The sequence below is a fragment of the Lactuca serriola genome, chromosome 3, assembly GCF_051521515.1.
Source record: "Lactuca serriola cultivar US96UC23 chromosome 3, Lser_US96UC23_V15, whole genome shotgun sequence".
NCBI classification, from domain to species: Eukaryota; Viridiplantae; Streptophyta; class Magnoliopsida; order Asterales; family Asteraceae; genus Lactuca; species Lactuca serriola.
In genome coordinates this window covers 312,720,508-312,730,231 of record NC_136410.1, presented here as the reverse complement: position 1 = coordinate 312,730,231, position 9,724 = coordinate 312,720,508, and positions in this window count along the sequence as shown.

Genomic DNA, 9,724 nt, shown 5'->3' with positions numbered 1-9,724 from the left:
CTGGATAAACCGACTGTTGATATTACGCTTTATCGTCAAATGATAGGCTCTCTAATGTATCTCACTGCTAGCAGGCCTGACATAATGTTTTCTGTTTGTTACTGTGCTAGATTTCAGGCAAACCCACGCGAACCTCACATGCTTGCAGTGAAGAACATTTTACGATATCTCAAGCGAACTACCTCTTTAGGTCTATGGTACCCTTCCAACTCAGGCTTCTTCGTTCAAGCCTACTCAGATGTAGACCTTGGAGGTTGTGGACTCGACAGGAAAAGCACCACTGGCGGCTGCCAATTCCTTGATGGGAAGTTGGTTAGCTAGCAGTCAAAGAAACAAACGTGCGTGTCTTTCTCTACAGCGGAAGCAAAATACATTGCAGCTGCATCCTGTACCTCTCAAGTGATTTGGATCCAGAGTCAACTCCGAGACTATGGAATCAATATGAAAAATATCCCACTATATTGTGACTCTGAAAGTGCAATTAGGATCTGTCATAACCCAGTGCAACACTCCAAGACTAAGCACATAGCGCTGAGGTATCACTTCATCAAAGATCATGTGGAAGATGGAAACGTTGAAGTACACTTTGTTAGAACCACTGATCAATTGGCTGATGTCTGTACCAAAGCTCTTCCTGAAGCGTCATTCAACAAAATTCTACAAGGGCTAGGTATGATGGAATCAGAGTAAGTACCACAAACTACCTCTCAACCTCAAACGTCAGATGCGAAATAGACCGAACGTTCGGGTTCGGTTGAATCATCTGCACTCGCTCATCATTTCAAAGGTAGTTTTCTTGGTTGTAAATTTCTTGTACAAAGTTGTTTATCTTCTTGTCAAAAGTATTTCCTTTTTGAAACTCTAAATTCCTTGGTTTTCAAATTTTTCAAAACCGAAACTAACCAAACGCTCGGGTTCGGTTTTTCAAAATTTTTCAAAACCGAAACCAACCGAACGCTCGGGTTCGGTTCCAAAGTTTTTTTTTGTTTTTCTTTTCTTTTCCATAGGTTTTATTTTTTTATTTTTCTTTCTTAGTCTTATTTTTCTTATTCTTTATAATTATATATATATATATATATATATATATATATATATATATATCACAACTCCAAAAATATTTTGTTCTTCATTTTCTTTTTGTCTTTATTTTATATATGTGTGTTCGTTCGTTTATGGGGAAATATTTGATGGATTAGTTAAGTGTCCCTAGAAGCATGCTGCTGTATGTGCCCAAAGCCTCATCAGATTCTGAATAACAGCCTTAATGACTTGGTATACACAAACCTTGTCTTCCCAATTAGGCTATCACATTTATTCTAATCGAGAGCTACCTAACTCTCTTCTCGCATGAGATAAGAGTTTTCTGCTTGGTCCTTCTTTTCCCAGCAGAGGTACTTTTCTTTCTTATACCATCTCCATTACATTTCTCCATTAAATTCGTTTCATCAATGTAACCCTTGAGACTCTCAGAAATTACCACTGAGGTTTATGGTTACTCAAAAACTGTGTTTATGATCTTAGTTTCATGCCACTACGAGCTGAGTGAAACCCAAAATTCAATACCAAATCTGAATTGACGGTGAACAATTAATTTGCTCAAGTTTTCACTAACGAATTGACGGATGTATCTTCATGAAATCTCAAGTTTTTATTTTGTGTGATTCCTATGAAATTGTTAAACACCATAACATTTCTTCCCTTGGAATCCAGTTTTCATTTTTTGTTGAGATTTTATATTTTCCAAGCCACTTTAAAAATTATTTTCTACCTACTTGTTCAACAGACTACACCGGTCTCACAAGTACTTTGTTCACTTTCTATCTTATTTCAAGATTAGAACTGTTGATTCAAAGCTAAAGCCACCCTAAGAAGCCTAATTAAAAGAAGCCTTTCAACACTTCTTAATAAGTGTTTGATCGTTATTCAACGGGAAACCACACTAACACTTTAAGGTCTCTCTTGACTTTGAAGGAAGAGATTCGTGCCCGGGATCATTTGTTTCGTGTCATTATTGACATCACATTTATTCCTAAAAAGATTTGCTTTATTTCTTTTCTTTTTACACCCTTAGCACAAAAATCTTTGATTTTCCAAAATTCTGGTTCTAATAATTACAGGCTTTTTCATTGGTTCGGTGATTAATTATACAGATGTGGTCAAAATTAATCCACGTGGTTGTGTTATTCAAACAATGGTGTTTCACATTAAAGGGATAAGATGAAGAGTTGTTGAATCAGGCGAGAGTTTAATTGATTTGATTTCAAACGGCGGAACAAGGAAAGCGTGCGAATTTGCCGCGTCTAATCTCTAACTGACGTCGCAGATGCGTGTGCGAATTCGAAACAGTTCCTCTCTGGCACAGACAGGCGCGTGTGAATTTGAAACGGTTTATCAGAAATGGCGCTTGACGGGAGGCGTGTTCTCCGGATTCTGACACTGTCTCTCATGCGTGATCATCGGTTACCCAAATGTCACGCATCAGTCACCTCCGGTAAACTCTTGGTATTTCGATAGAAGATTTGGGCAGATCTTTCTCTCTCCTTAAACCCACTATAAAAAGCGACATCCTCTCCCATTTACCTCTTTACTGCATCAAAATTCCCAAGAGAGCAAAAATTCCCTGAAACCCATACTGTTCATCATCTTCTTCCCAACTTCAACAATGGCAGAATCATCCTCCGTTCACGCTACTTCCCACATCCTTCCCATTCGCCCTCAACAGTGTTTGATAATCGATTTAACCCCTCAGGCATATGACTCCTACATGTCTCCAATCATCGAGTTCCTGAAGTATTCCCCAATAGCACCTACACTTTCACGGGTGGAATCAGTGCCCATGGAGCTTTTATCGCAGATTTATGCGACTGCACATTATGATAAAGCGGTCGATAGGATTTTCTTCGAGGTTTCTGATCACAAAGCCTCTATTTGCAAGCAACGATTTGGCTCATTGCTAGGGTTTGCAGCTGACCCTTCAAGGGTTAATCCGGAGACAATTCCGTTGGGGCACCTCTTTAACATGTTCTATAATATGGGGTACACGGAGGTGCTAACTTCCGTCGCAAAGTTCAAAAAGTCGTGTTTGCCGCCACAGTGGAACGACATGTTCACTGTAATTTTCAAGGGTCTTTCAGAACGGAGCTCTGGTTCAGATGGATCCAGTCGGCTATTCCTGTCCATTCTGTACGGAGTTTACAACGGCGTCAACGTCGACTATGGGTTGGTTCTCTGGCAACAACTCATCCAAAGTTTATCTTCTTCTTCATGACATTCTGAGGTGTCGTATGCCAGGTTTTGGACCGCGATCACTGAGTGGGCAATGGATAAGCACGATGTTCCCAATGTTGTCGGCGCATCGATGTCTTCGATTGGTACATTCCATACCACGAAGATTATCGTCTCGGATGCATCGAGGTTCCCTTTCAATGGTTCCATCCCGGAAACCATGTACGCTGATGTTCTAGCTGACAGCAGGATCATCCGGACCTACAAAGAGTTCCAGCGGTCTGGTCCGAGGGATCTCACGCCGGAGATGCTCAAGTCAATTCACGATGCTGATAAGCCTGTTCATAGAGGCAAAAAGGCTGAAAAAGGAAAGCAAGTGGCGAAAGGGGCTAAAGGCCCTTCTCCTAAAAAGAGGAAAGCTACTAAAGCTGCTCAGTCCCCGCATCAGAAGAGGCGAAAGACTCAACCAAAGCGAAAGCTCATTATCGCTTCCTCTTCAAGTGAGTCGGAGGGTGAGAGTTCAGATTCAGACGACTCTCCAAGAGGCAACACACCTCCAAGGGGCAACACACTACCCAGATCACCTACCCCTGATATGCAAATCCATACCTCTCCACTTCCCTCTCCTACTCAAACAATTCCTATTTCCATTCCCACCATAAACCCCTTTACCAACATTCCAAACACCTCAATTCCTATACCACCACCAATTTTCACCGATACAACAACATCTACTGCAAAGGTTACAACCAACGTATCTGATACGGGGGTTCATACCGATGCAACCAAACCACCGCCAGTAACCGACCCCATACACACAACCGAAACCCAACAACCACCCGAACCTACCCCCACTCAAACACCACCTGAACCTACCCCCACTCAAACACCACCCGAACCTACCCCTGCTCAAACTCAACCTGAACCTACTCATACCACAACACCCCCAGCTTCACCACTCCCACCATCTTCCGGTCATGCCTCTGACGGAGATAACCCTTTCCTTGGCGGGGAGAACATGACATTTGATTCGGTCTATTACAGTCCGTTTCAAGTGCAAAGTGACGATGATGAGGATGCTCCAGTAACAAAGAAGCACCTTAAGTAGTAGCATGAGAAGGTCGACTTGCTCATTGCTTCCTCCTCCAATTCTCAATCATCTCTCTCTGAAGCTGCTCTTCAGAAGATTGTTGATGCCTTCTCCACGGCTCAGCAAGATTCGGTCGCTTCTGCCACCGCCGCCATAGATGCCTTGACGAAAGCTTGTGAGGCTGCGACCGAAAAAGTCAATAAACTATTCTCTGACGCCTCTACCCTGTTACAATCCTTGCAGGAGCGTGCCACTACTACCAAGACAACGTTGGAACCAATTGTTCAACAGTTGGCCACGTTCGTCTCCACAGAGTTGAAGTCATTTGCCACACTTCGCCAATCACTCAGTGACGATAACTCTGCCCTTCGTACATCTATCGACGAGCGCCTCTCTAAACTCCAAGAGGATCTGGCCGCAGAAAACTCGTTGATGGACGTTCTAGCACAGAAGACCACTGCCCTCAAGGTCAAGAATGCTCAACTTTCCAACTCTCAGCAACAAATTGACGCTCTTTGATCCGAATGGGAGGTCATCAAGACGTGTGTTTCGGATGTACACTCAGCTATATCCAACATCCTTGAAGCGCACGATCCGATCCTGAACCATTCTGTGAGGCGTACCCTTGCAGAGAAACTCGCTCCTGCCCTAGATTTGCTAAGTAAAATTGAAGGGTTACCTAGTTTCGTGTCCACTCCGAAACAAGGGGGAGAAAAGGAGTCCGGATCGCAACCACCTCATTCCTCTAAGGCAACTCACACAACCAAACCTCTTCCTACAGGCCAAGCCTCTGGTTCGGGTGTGAAGGATAAAGGCAAGAAAATTGCTGAGGAAGAAGAGGAAGAAGACAACGAAACCATTGCCGACTTGCTGAAACGCAAAAGTCGACGCAATGTTGTAGATGATAATGTTCGTGTGGCGCGAGAAGCTGAAGAAGCTGAACGCAAACAAAAGGAAGCCCACGACCTCCTCGAGAGTAGGAAGACTCTTTTCCCTGCTTGGACTCGAGAGAGGATGATAAAGGAGGCAATCGATACTCTGAGTATCTTATGGCTTGAACCGGTAATCTCCTTTGACTGCTACAATTCTGTCGACTCTCAGTTCGACATGCCCTTAACCCGAAAGGCGTTTATCTTTCACGCCTTTGCCTGCGTTGCCGAAGTCCCTCATCCTCATCCGGAGGTTGATCGGGAATTGATCGAGTTCTATCTGAAGGCCGCTCAACACCAGTACCAAACCTGGAGCGCTCAGAAGATCATCAACGTTCGGGTTCTGAAGCCATATACTGAAGGGAGATTTATCAACGTTCGGTTCAAAGTGCTCAGAGGGTCTGCAAAAACCGAACATGCCATATCTTTAGCAGATCTACCGAACCTCAACCCCCATGACTGGATCGTTCTGCACAACATCCTTTTGACTAATGAGGCTGAATATGGTCCGATCATTGACCATCTCAAGAGGATGTTGGTATGTTATATCATGGAGGTCGCTCTGATGGATCAGGAGGTTGCAAATGTATTCAAGAAGAAACCGAAGATCTCTCCTATTGGCTCAGCTAGTGATCTAAACCAGATGAAGATGGGAAAAATTGACCCAAGGCGTAATTCGGTCATGTTCACTAGGAGTGAAGGACAGAAATGTCTCTTTGCCTTAGCTGATAAACATCTTTATACCACTGCTTGTCTTGAGCATGTGCTGGGGATCATCCACAGGTGCAAAGAAAATACAGCGGATGATATCAAATATGTTGACGATATGATATAGTGGTACATCCGATTCAGACAGACAATTCTCGCCCTTATTTCGCGTCTGTTTGAGACTGTAAAGAAGAAAGTTCCTACTGCTGCTGGCCCAAGTAAGAAGACAAAGTGATCTCGCTCCAATTTGACACAAAGGGGGAGATTGTTGGGTAGAAAAGCGTAGCAAATTTATTTTGTATTGTGTCATTGGGCTCGGTTTAAAGTCCAAGTTTTGTACTCCGGTTTGGGCCTGTCCAACCGTGAGTTGATAGGGTTTAGTATATAATGATGTGCTTGGATGCATATTTGGTTGATAATTTAGAACGATTGATAGCAATTACGATAGCTTTATAGATTTTCTTTATCGTTCTTGTAAACCCTAAATCCTCTACAGTTGAAGTTCTTTATCAAGCTCTTCTGAGGGTTGTTTATTAATCATTTGACATCTTTGATCCATTCTTGTGTTCTTGCTGTTTATTCATTTGTTTCTTTACCTGTTTTATAGATCTAATCGATCTTCAAGTTTGTTTTAAACTTATCAATAAATGACTCTTTCCTTGGCGGGTTTACTTTTACTATCTTCTTCTTGCATAAGATCTCGGCATCATTGGCGCTAAGCCAATCCATTCCCAACACGATGTCGAAATGATTTAGTTCAATAGGCAATAATTCCTCGTGGAACTTATTCCCATTGAAATCAATGAAGATGTTTTTCAAACGATAGCTAATAGGTACAAACTTGCCACTAGCTACCTCCACTATTAAAGCATTATCTAGTCTATCGACAGACAAAGCTAGTTTTCTACTAAATTCATGCGAAATAAAGGAGTAGTTGGCTCCAGAATCAAATAAAATTTGGGCAGGAAATTCGTTTATGAGAAAGGTACCTGAAGCGACATCAACTTCATCTTTCGCAGCTTCCAATGTCATCTGGAAGGCTCTCGCCTTCGGTTTTGGTAGAATGTTGGGCTTTGTTGCCCCCTTCTTTTTCAGACAATCCCTCGAGATGTGCCCCTCTTCGTTACATCCAAATCACACTCTCTTGTTGGACGGAAACTCATTGGCATAATGCCCTGTTTTTCCACATTTGTAGTAGGTCACTTCCTCACAACATTTCCCCGAGTGCTTTTTCTTTCACCTTTCACACCATTTCGATTCGCCTCCAAACTTCTTCGAATTAGACTTTGAAGATTTGTTTTTCTTGCTGGAACCCGAAGTTCCTTCAAACTTTCTCTTATCACCAATTTCAACCTTGCTGGCGGTTCTTCCCTTGATCATGTCCTCAATAGACTTGGCAGCCCAAATAGCTGACTCTAGAGTATGTTCCTGACGTATAATCATTGACTGACATGATGCCTTTTGTCAACGCCAAAAACTTATTTTCCAACTCCAGTAGATTTTGGGTCGAGCAGAACTTGCGCTTGAATTGCACCAAGAACTCTGCCCAAGTCAGCTGCAGTGGCTCATTAGGGATTAGGGTCTTCCCCAGAGTGTTCCACTAACAAACAACTCCACCCTTGAACTGACATACTACGAAGGTGGTCTGCAACTTGCCTCTGCAGCCACACATCATGCAGGCTAGCTCCATTTCTGTGATCCAATCCATAACTCCGATCGGATCTTCCTTTTTAGTGAAGGTTGATGGTTTTCAAGTCAAAAAGTCTTTGTACTTGCATCCAAGTCCATCAATTCCTCCCTCTGGGTTGTTTTGTCTAACCAACGGTGGGTTGGCTTGACCAATATTCCCATTGAAGTTACCTCCTTCTGAATGCCCTTCATTCAACTTGGGCTATTCAATCGGCATTGAAAGTTCTTCATGATTCTGCCGAAGCAGACGTTTAGTCTCATCCATTTGATGATCCAAAATCATCTGAATCATCAATTATACACCAACCATTGTTATTCGTTCAGGTGCTGCTGCTACAACAGGTACTCACTCAATCATAAGTGGTTGATTCATGTCTTCATTCATGTTTCCAACTCCACTTCTGGTTCTTACCATTTTTGATCTACACACCAAAAAAGGTGAATTTAGATCCTCAATCATTATAGGTAATTAAATCATCCTTATCACTCTGAAACGTTTACATGCTAGTTCTAATATTGCAATCCTACGCTAAGAATCCTAAACACATAAGGTTTTCAGATCCGGTTGGCAACAAACCATAGATTTGAACAACTAATATCATATATGGCAAACATATAACATTTAGCACATAAAATCATTTTAGGCATCTTTCCTAAAATAAACTAGTGCTCGTGTCTAAAATATAACAGACACTTATCTCACAATCTTCACTTATCATTCTAAGTTTAAGTCTAGAAATCCTACAAATTCCTAGTTCGCTTAAACTAATGCTCTGATACTAACTGTGACATCCCCAAATTCACGGCCAGAAAGACCGGTTTCATTTATACTTTTAAAATAATTTCAGAGTAAATCCATTGATTTAAAAGAGTTGCCGAATTTGTCCCCAAAACAATACATGATAAAATAAGGTTTATCAAAGCATTTCTTACATCAATGTGTTTTCATTATATATCAAAACTCGGGATGTCATGTTCCGATACAGACAGAAAAGCATAAACAATAGAACACAGACCTTACAAAGTTATATACAACTATTGGTCTATAAACAAAAACATCTTCACAAGTTCTCCATCTTATGCTCTCGCTCCACAACCTGTAATAAAAAGAAACTGAGTGGGTCTGGCTTGGGAGCATGGTGAGCATATAAGGTTTTCAACCCACAATAAATAGTTATATTTAATTTCACCAACCAACAATAACCCGATTACCCATTCCTGTTATCCTCATTTTACGCCCCTGTGACAACAACTATTACAAGGGACCTAATCTAGGATTTTCATCGGGATGGACACTACTGCAAAGGGGTTTCCTCAGCAATGAATATCCTAAGGCAACCATGAGGGGGATAGAATACAACAAATGAACACCCAAGTTCACTACACCTACAGGTTATGAGCCTGCCAGCGTTCTATTGAGTTGTCTAGAAAAGTTTGTGGTCGTCATCAATATTCTGCTGGACGACTAGATCACAATCAGATCGAGGCCTCTCATCATTTTTATTTCATCACACATCACTGGCTACCCATGTTCTAGCCAACATATGTGTAGATAAAATATACTTGCTTATATACAGCTTAAAACCTGTATAACATATTCATTCAATACTCATACCACATAACAAATAGTATATAATCACATAACACGTATTTCATAGAGTATAATTCATATATGTGTATTATCAGAAAGCAACTACAAACTTACTCATATCATATATCTAATACATTCATCAATACTTTTATTAAAATCATATATATGAAAGGGACTATGCACTCCCTTGATAAGATGATTATCGGACAGCTCTACGGCTCTAAAAGCAGTAAGTCTTCGATGAATCCGGGATACCTTCACACACTGGGCTTCTATTGGGTAGAGCTTCGACTCAAAAACTCTTCTCTTCTTAGGATCTTCAGGGCCTCGGGACTCGCTTCAGGTCTCAGGATGATACCGGGGCTTCGGGGGTATAACTTGCACGTAAATCGAGGAAATACGGAGTGAGAGGAAAGAGATTTGGCAACCATAAACGGCTGGACTCGACTTCTATTTATAGGAGGCTGAAATCCTATGCTCACGTCGTGAGCC